This window comes from Montipora foliosa, chromosome 3 (assembly GCF_036669935.1).
Source record: "Montipora foliosa isolate CH-2021 chromosome 3, ASM3666993v2, whole genome shotgun sequence".
Classification (NCBI taxonomy): Eukaryota; Metazoa; Cnidaria; class Anthozoa; order Scleractinia; family Acroporidae; genus Montipora; species Montipora foliosa.
Genome location: NC_090871.1, coordinates 66,564,723 through 66,573,299, shown reverse-complemented (window position 1 = coordinate 66,573,299; position 8,577 = coordinate 66,564,723). Strand labels below are relative to the sequence as shown.

At 38.0% G+C, this 8,577-nt stretch overlaps 2 long non-coding RNA genes across 2 annotated transcripts in view; both read right to left on the bottom strand.

Moving 5' to 3' along the window:
- The window catches only part of LOC137998037 (uncharacterized), a 7,737-nt gene extending 423 nt beyond the window's left edge, over window positions 1-7,314 (bottom strand). Inside the window, exon 1 of the long non-coding RNA XR_011122645.1 lies at window positions 6,423-7,314. This is a non-coding gene — a long non-coding RNA (uncharacterized lncRNA). The remainder of the gene's footprint in view (window positions 1-6,422) is intronic.
- The window catches only part of LOC137998038 (uncharacterized), a 35,421-nt gene that overhangs the window by 20,003 nt on the left and 6,841 nt on the right, over window positions 1-8,577 (bottom strand). The window lies entirely within an intron of this gene.

Here is an 8,577-nt window from a genome sequence, read left to right as displayed (position 1 = left end):
TATTCTGATCTATTCTTTTATAATGTTACCTTAAGGAAAGTTCGAGTCATGCAGTTTAACTTAAAGTTGAAGATGAAGTTGATCAATGTCTGCTTTGCTGACAGTTTTTTGCAGCGCGTCGTGTACATGATCTCTTCGAAAGAAAAGAAAAAGGTATAGAACAAGTGTCCAGATATTAATATAACCACAAGGATTATTTACGGCTCAGTTTGAGATCATCATGAGTCATGCCGGAGTAATATGCCATGCAATTTTAAAGGCAAAGTGATCATAAGTAACTAATCAAAACTAACCTGGGTGGGCTGTTGAGAGCACTTAGTATTATAAGGATCGAAAATGCATATCGGATGAACCGCCCTGCCGTGAGCTGTAAACTCGAACATGACTGCTAATGTTACGACTGTGATCGCAAGAAAATATTTTAACGCCATACCCTAACCGTTTGGTCATTAACTTCTTAAGTTTGAATTTGTCTTTAGTCATTGCACGGTCTTTTATAAAGGGGAGGGCCCTATGCATTAAATTTTAACGAGAGAATAAATTACCTCAAAGATTGTTTTATTTTGTTTTCATTTTCGTTTCGCTGATGATTTCATCTCGAAATAAAGATTGGAAATATATCATATATAACCCTAACGCTATTCTTTTGGTCGCCACTGAAATTTCCACCTAATTTACAATAGTGTGCAAAGTCTCACAGGGGTAGGAAAAGAGAAGCAGGTGTTGCAAAAATGGCTGCCAATAAGTATTCTCTTAAGTTTGTGCAAATTAGGCTGACTAGCCTCGTTTTACTGCCAAAATTCTTTCAATTTGACGCGTGCTAATGAGGCAAGTCAGGATTAACACAAATTAAGGAAAAATGATGATTTATTGGCGGCCAAAATTTTTGCATTCGGTCATTTCAAAATCCTCAATTGACATCTCCCTTTATCTTTCGTTAATTCTAATAAGCCTTACAGTGACATTTCGTCAGTTGTCACCAAAATTTGTCATTCCTTCAGTCGGAGAAATTTTGAACGACAGTACCATGGCTTAGAACCGGAGGGTGTATTTAAGAATTCAGAGACAAGTTATCGCTTTAAGAAAACGTAAGGTGATTAAGAACGTAACTATGTACAAAAAAAAAAAAACGGGTGTGGAACCAGTCATTTTCATTTAATAAAAGAAAAATAACAAGCTCACTTCATTCCAACATCCCTGAATACAACCCCTCTTTCGTTTTCAGGGCGAAGCCCATTTGTAACTATTTTCGCAGTTTATCTATTCCTGATTAAAGGGAATATTGCACGCCAGTTTCTTGCTTTTTTTTTTTTTGGGGGGGGGGGGGGGGTCGGAGAGTAGTTTGAGTATTATAAGATGTCCAGACGATCGTCGAGTTAGGGTTTGGTTCATTTTTCATGAAGGCCGCTGCATTACTAGCACAATTACTGAGAAACACTAATTTTTAGGAACTGGTAGATTTAACATTCTTTAGCATGATGCTCGACTTAAGGAAGAACTTCTCTAACCTCGTTTTTTCTGCAAAACCTGTATATACACCTCCACTTGGATCTGATTTTGACACCAGAACAGCGTCCAGGGAAGTTGATCAGAAGTGATTGACAGAGTAACATAGTCACGAATATGAGGGACATTTTTGCAGCCATGGTGGATTTCTCAGTGTTTCTTGATAGCCCAAAGTCGATATATAGAGTTTGGCCTGCACAATTTTATAGAGGCGAAGTAATATCATAATGAGGACGGACAGATATCCTCAGTTTTTGATAATTGTCAACGCCAACTTGAAAGGCGAGCGATATTGATATGCAAAGGGAATTTATCTCAGACTCGAGTTAATTAAGTCGATTAAAGTTTTCGTATGGTGTTTTTAAAAGCCCAACGCTACAGCTCCGTTGTGGCTAATTACAGCCACGATGCCGCCAAACATTGTCTCTAATTCCTATTTTCTTGGAGCTCTGCCCACAGTTATTACAATACTGTAACAATATGGTTACGAAGCATGGGCGTATTATAGCGTTCCATTGTTCAGAGAAGTCTTCTGGTCATATAGCTTCCCACGCAGTGACTCTTATCTTAGGGCTTCAGCACGCGTTCCTTCCCCACGAACTCGAGTGTAGCTCGTTTTAGCAGAAGCTCGTGGGGGAAGAACGCGTGAGTGTCTTGCGTGAGAGGCTACTGGTCATGTAGCTATGTTCAGTTAAACAGGTGTTGGCCCTTTCAAACAACTGCGTTAGACAACAACGATCCACTCATTCTGAAAAGCTGGTCTTTCAACATTTCAAAAGAAGAATGCCCAAAATTGTTAAGTTTCATGCTTTGAAATGCCAAAAAGCTGGGTTTTTACCTTCACACACTGACCTGAGAAATTTCAGGGATAACTTGGTTTTAGTGAGACTAAAAATTTTAAAACAATTCAAGCAAACATAACAGTGCTGAGAGACTCAAATGCAAGTAAAGTATTCAGTTTCCATTTACACTGATAACTTGGAGGAATTGAGCCAGGGACCCTCTAAGGACAACTCTAAACGGTTTCCCCGGCGAGCGACGGTGACTCAGAGATATGAACCCGTAGTATATGCATTCGAATGGAGTGCTCCGTCAGTAAGGCATGTTGTGAATGAACAGAATGGGGTTGCCTTTACTATAGAACTTTAGTGAAAGGGGCAATGTCAGTAACGTCATGCTAAAAACTGGGGAAAAACCTAAGTTAGTACTTATGCTCATACGTACAACATTTCTAGCAACCCACTGACAAGATATGAAATATATTTATTGCACAAAGCGCTATTCATATTTAATTTTTGGCGACTCATGTTCTGGGGACCCCATCTCCAAATTTGAAAAAAGTTGTCAGTTTTTTTCAAGTTTCAATCCATTTCCATCTTCTCTCCATCCATGGATGCAAATAACATTGAAGAATAGCTTCAGTACACTTCATTTGTTATTGGCAACAAAACTACACCATTTATGATTTTTTTTGTCTTAATTGATGCATATAAAGACGTATTTTATTGTTTTGAAGTTTGACTAAAATAGCGAGACAGTTCCCCTTTGATTTCAAAGCGTTCCTTCATCCAAAATCGTCTCCTTCAAGCCCAGCACGCTACCAGTAGAATTAGGAGCATAATTCTACTACTACTTTTCACCTGTTTTTTATTTTCAATTGTAGGTGAAGTGACGCCATGGAATAACGGAATCGGAACTCTTCTTTTGTTCTCGAGACATCTGGTCCGTTAAAAATACGAGATACCGTTTTACAATGACAGCAAAATTCTCGCACGTTCATTGGCTAATTTTTATTGTCAATAAGCGGACAGACACATAAATTTATAATTTATGCGATAATGACGCGATATTGCTCACGTCAGATTGAAGTTTCTCACATTTTTGTCCCGCGTTCTTCTCTTGTTTTGACTTAATTTTGATCCCTCTGCCTTATTTTGTTATTGTAAAAAACAAATTGATGTCAGTTTTTTATGCGTCTGTCCAGTTATTGACAATGAATTTCGTCATAACATTGTCTGCGGATCCACTCAGCTATGGCCTCGTGGATCCACAGCTACTTTGACAATGTTATCACGCAATTCATGATCAATAACAGGACAGACGCATGAAAAACTGACATCAATTTGTCAAATAGACTTGGAATGCAATGATAAAAGAACCCAAGTTGTGTAGATCATCTTCCAATTTTCAAACGCATAAAATTTTCTTCTTCTCAACCGAGCATGAGTCTATTGTCTTGAATATGAACTGATGAAATACTGACAAAGTAATATTTGTTACCTTGCCTCGAAAAAAAAACCGTCGCCAAGCTTTGTGATGAAATGAAAAAACTGGAGAACTGATTTCGTTTGCTAAAATAGCTTTTGCACTGCAAGCCATATTTGAAAATTACCTTAGCCAGGTTTTGCATTGTGGTAACATTTATCCGAAACATACATTTTGAAGTCTCTGTTTGCGTTCATTACTAAGCTAGGACTAATTAGAAACTGAAGCAAGGACCACAGCAAAGACAATGAGAACTTAAAAGTTTATCCACGTCATTCAAATCATTTATTGATTATTCTAGAAAACGGACTCTCTAAAAATAAAATAAGTATGATCATTCTGATTGTTTTCAGTGCAAAGAAAATTGTTAATCTATCGTCAAGGTCTCACATCTTCAAGGCTTTATCTCAATTTTTCTTTTTCACATTGTTGGATCAACATACGTAACGCGCAGGTAGCGAACCATTTGCGGTTTTCGACTGCATTCATTAAACGTATTTGTTTTGTGGTACCTTTCTTCTTGTCAACCTCGTCGTTTGAGGTCTTTTGAGGTAATTCGATGCAAACACATTTTATTAAAGGGCCTGGGTAAACGGCTTAAACATCCATATTCGATATTTTTTTGTTGAACAATATTGAATGATGTTGACTGCTGGCGTAGGCAAACGTTTTCAACACATCATCAACATTTGATTTGACAAAGCTCCACAAGAGGCCTGGTATTCAGTCCCAGGCTGCTTTGTTACTATGGATACAAACACATGGATGCGTCAATGAGGAACCGATTAGTGCGCACGCGTATACCCAACATTGTTGAAAGAGGGGGACAAATTCAACATTCGCTTTTAAACTCATTCAACATGTTTCAACACGGTTGAAAGGGGGGAGGGGAGCAGACTGTTTCAACATCGCTGTTCAGTCAACAAAATTGAACGGATATTAAGGCCCCTTGACCGCGCTTTAAAAGAATCACAAAGTATTATTTCTTTGTCTATATATTTTTTAATTTCTGGAAGCTCAGGAGTAGTAGTAGTAGTAGTAGTAGTAGTAGTAGTAGTAGTAGTAGTAGTAGTAGTAGTAGTAGCAGTAGTAGTAGTAGCAGCAGCAACAGCAGCAGTAGAGTAGAAGTAGCAGCAGCAGTAGTAGTAGTAGTAGTAGTAGTAGTAGTAGTAGTAGTAGTAGTAGTAGTAGTAGTAGTAGTAGTAATAGTAGTAGGAGTAGTAGTAGTAGTAGTAGTATTTACCTCTGTATATTATCATTTGATGGCTTTTGAAGTGAACACGAATCACCTCACTATTGTTATATACACAAACAGGTTTAATTAAGGTGTAGCTGAAATAAGTTCAGTTTGTAACAAATTACACATAGTTTTTCGTTTCATTTCAAATGATGCTCTGTTTACATTTTATCTCCTTCATGATCTTCGTATTTTTACCGATGCCCGCTTGTTTAGCATGAATTCTGCTATGCGCATGAAACCTTTTTTCTCTATTCCCGTATAAATTGGCAACCTCGGCTGTCTCGGGTGGGTGGGGAGGAAATATGTGAGTCTCCCAACCCCTGAAACCAAACAAATTGTAGAGATTGATAACTCAACAGAGTTTCCAAACGCACCTCGAATCGAGGTTATGCTTTTCAGTTTTTTTGCTGCAACACTTGCATACTTTAATTCAATAAGTTCATCAGTCAGTTTAAGCATGGAGGATCATATTTTTAGCCTAACTTCAAACTATATCTCAGTATCATAAAGAGGTCAAACAAAATACCAATACTACATACATCAAACAGTTTCTGCGGTCCGAAGTTGCTGAGTTTTTCTGCCGTCATTTTCTTCTAAGTAAATCTCGAGAAGTTTTCAAACTTACGTTACGGAAGAACAAAACGTGATTTTTAACTTACGACTTCGGAAAATAATTTTTTGTTTTTTTCAGCAACGGTTACACTCAGGCTTCTATCACACCGTTGCGGACGAATTTTCGATCGGTTGAAAATTCTTGCAGTTAGGGGTTCTGTTCCGCACACGGAAACACGCTAACTGTACGAAAATTTTGCGGTCAAACCGTTAAAAAACTTGAACGCCAAAAACGAGAATGGACGAACTTTTAGCCGGTCCGGTCAATGATTTAACCAGCGCAGTGAACACCTTCGTCGTCTAACTTATGCGGTAAAGGCGTGGCTTCATGGAAGCGTGGTAACTAGGCTAACGAAAATGAAGTGTGTCGAGTTGTTAATCACTTTTTTCGCTAATATTACACTATTACTTGAAGCTTACATCTTGCAAATGGCTATGACATGAGAAGCTTTCCACGTCCAAAGGCGACTGTTGAAAAAGTCACATATCTATCCGTAGTTAACTGAAAGATGTAGCACAAGTGAAATTAGGGAGAACGTCTCTTTAGTGGAACAATCTTCGTGGCGAATGAGTGGCGTGAAAACTTTCAAATGCCTAAGGAGAATTTCATGTAACTGTGTGACAACTAATGACAAAAGTTTAAATTCAGCAGGTTGCTTCGTTTCATGTGAACAGAAAGAAAACCTTGCACGCTTCTGTGCGAACAAAATGTAGTTATGAGCTCAAATCTTTCAACCGGTCCGGTTCTTCTTTTGGCCCCAGCGGATACAGAAAAAATGATAAGAAGAGTTTTACTTGCCTTAATAGTGCGTCTGTCGCCGCAACTTCCAAACAGGCATCCATATTGACCGCGACAAAGACTCGAGAACTCAGTTACTGCGAGGAGTGCGAAAATTACGAAAGCAGTCTTCAATTCCATCACTGATGATTTCAGATTTCTCCGCCACGTTTTATCAAAACGAATCCAAAAGTGATCTCTTATCTGGCGATTTCACGAGGAATATAACGACTGACTTTACGAGTTGGTTTTTATATGGACACGTTTTACGCGAGAAAAATGCTAGCAAGAGTTCAGCTACCCATTTATTCATTAAAGCGAAAATGAAGAGTGTTTTCAAGTTAACCACAGACATAATCGGCAGCTCTTCTTCATTACTATTATTCCTTTGGTTTGTGAACAACATTGAAGAATAATACTATTGGCCTCAAAGCGATAGGTGATGACAAATTAATCAGCATGGAATATGTGATAGTATTAGCCTCATAAACCCTAAATTAAGGATTTCGTTCAGGAGTAATTCGTACTTAATTAAAAGGAATCCTGTAATTTAGTGTTACACAGCATCGATGGCGTCTTAGTCAGTATTATTTCAATTCTTGGCCGAGGGACTGATGATGTTTGAGGCAGACTTTCCATGCGATGTAACAAGACAATTGACAATTGCGTTAACTGTGGATAAACGCTCACCTTGCTTAAAAAAAAAAACATAGCCAAGCTTTGTGCTGAAAATGCTGGAGAACTGAAACGTTTGCGAAATAGCTTTTGCCGCAAGTCATTTGAAAATTAATATGAACCAAGCTTTGAAAGTAAAATTTGTAATAATAAATGATTTCAATAGCGGAACAATATCACGGTTCACATCTCCATACGGTTTATGAAAAGACACAGAAAAAGATGAAAAAGGAAAGAGAGAAATGATCCTAGCACTTAATATCTGAAAAAATTGTGATCAATGAACAATGTCGCCTTTTTCTTCAAATTAGATTCAAATTACTGCTACAGTCTTACTGTCTTCATGTTTTGCTAATTGCCCGTGTGGTGAGAAATAAATGGCGTTGATGAAGAATTCTGGACCATGTGGAACAACTTTAATAAATGTCCGTGGTTTGTCGCTCACAGTTTGAAGAGTCAATCAAGTTGCTGTAGCGAACGGGATCATTCCGCGCAAAACGTCAGCCTTTCAAGTTACTCTTTCTAAAGTGGTCAACTTATTTTGTCAATTCAGTTGACACTTCAAATTTTCCATGTTAGCAAAATCAGCTACCGGTATCTTATACTCATTTGCAGTTTACTTTAAGAAAAAGCTTAGCTTCAAAATTGAAGCTTTTATCTTTTAATTTCTTTCCTAATCTTCAGTCTAAACATTCCAGACTGGATTAGAAATGTGTTTGTATTATCTTATTTGAGTGTACTCCAAATCTGATGTTAGAGGCGTTCAACAAAATTCAATGCCTGACGACAGCTGAGAAGAAAGGAAGGCTCAGTAAGGTCACTAACAGCAAATGAAACGCCGATCCTCTTCGAGTTAAACTTACGAAAATGCAACTGATGCCCTCATACATAAGTTTGGGACTTGCTAACGAATTTCATTTCATTTGCTGTACAGGGGTTTTTTTCATCCACGACTTCTATGACCATCGCTATTATGTGAACTTTCTTTTATCAAACATTTCATTATACGTTTTTTCTCCGTACGTTGAAGTGGCTGAATTTTGTCAATCGATGAAAAACTGAATACTTCTTCAGTGAAGTGTAGGACTTGGAACTTCACCCGAAAAGCTAGATTTCTGTGGTGTCCCTTTAGCAAATATCACTTTATAATCTTGATCTTTCATTTCCGTTTTTGGTGATGCAGTTTCCTTTTGGATGAATCTAGTCTTTGCTCGTTTTTCATTCACCATGTACCACAGGTGACCCAGAGTCGGAAGGTAAACAATTATAAGGATTTGTATGGGAATCTCGATAAAAAACTGAAAAAGATATTTACCCGCAAAAGTTCTCAATAAAAAAAGCCTTACTTTATTGTCGTGGTTGTCACTCGTAGGTACGAGTAGGTACGAGGGTAGGTACGAGTGACAACCCGCGAATTTGAGAAGTCGCTTAAATCGCATTCAATCAGGCAAATAACCACACAAAAAGCGAGAAATTCGCCACGACAATAAAGTACGGCTTT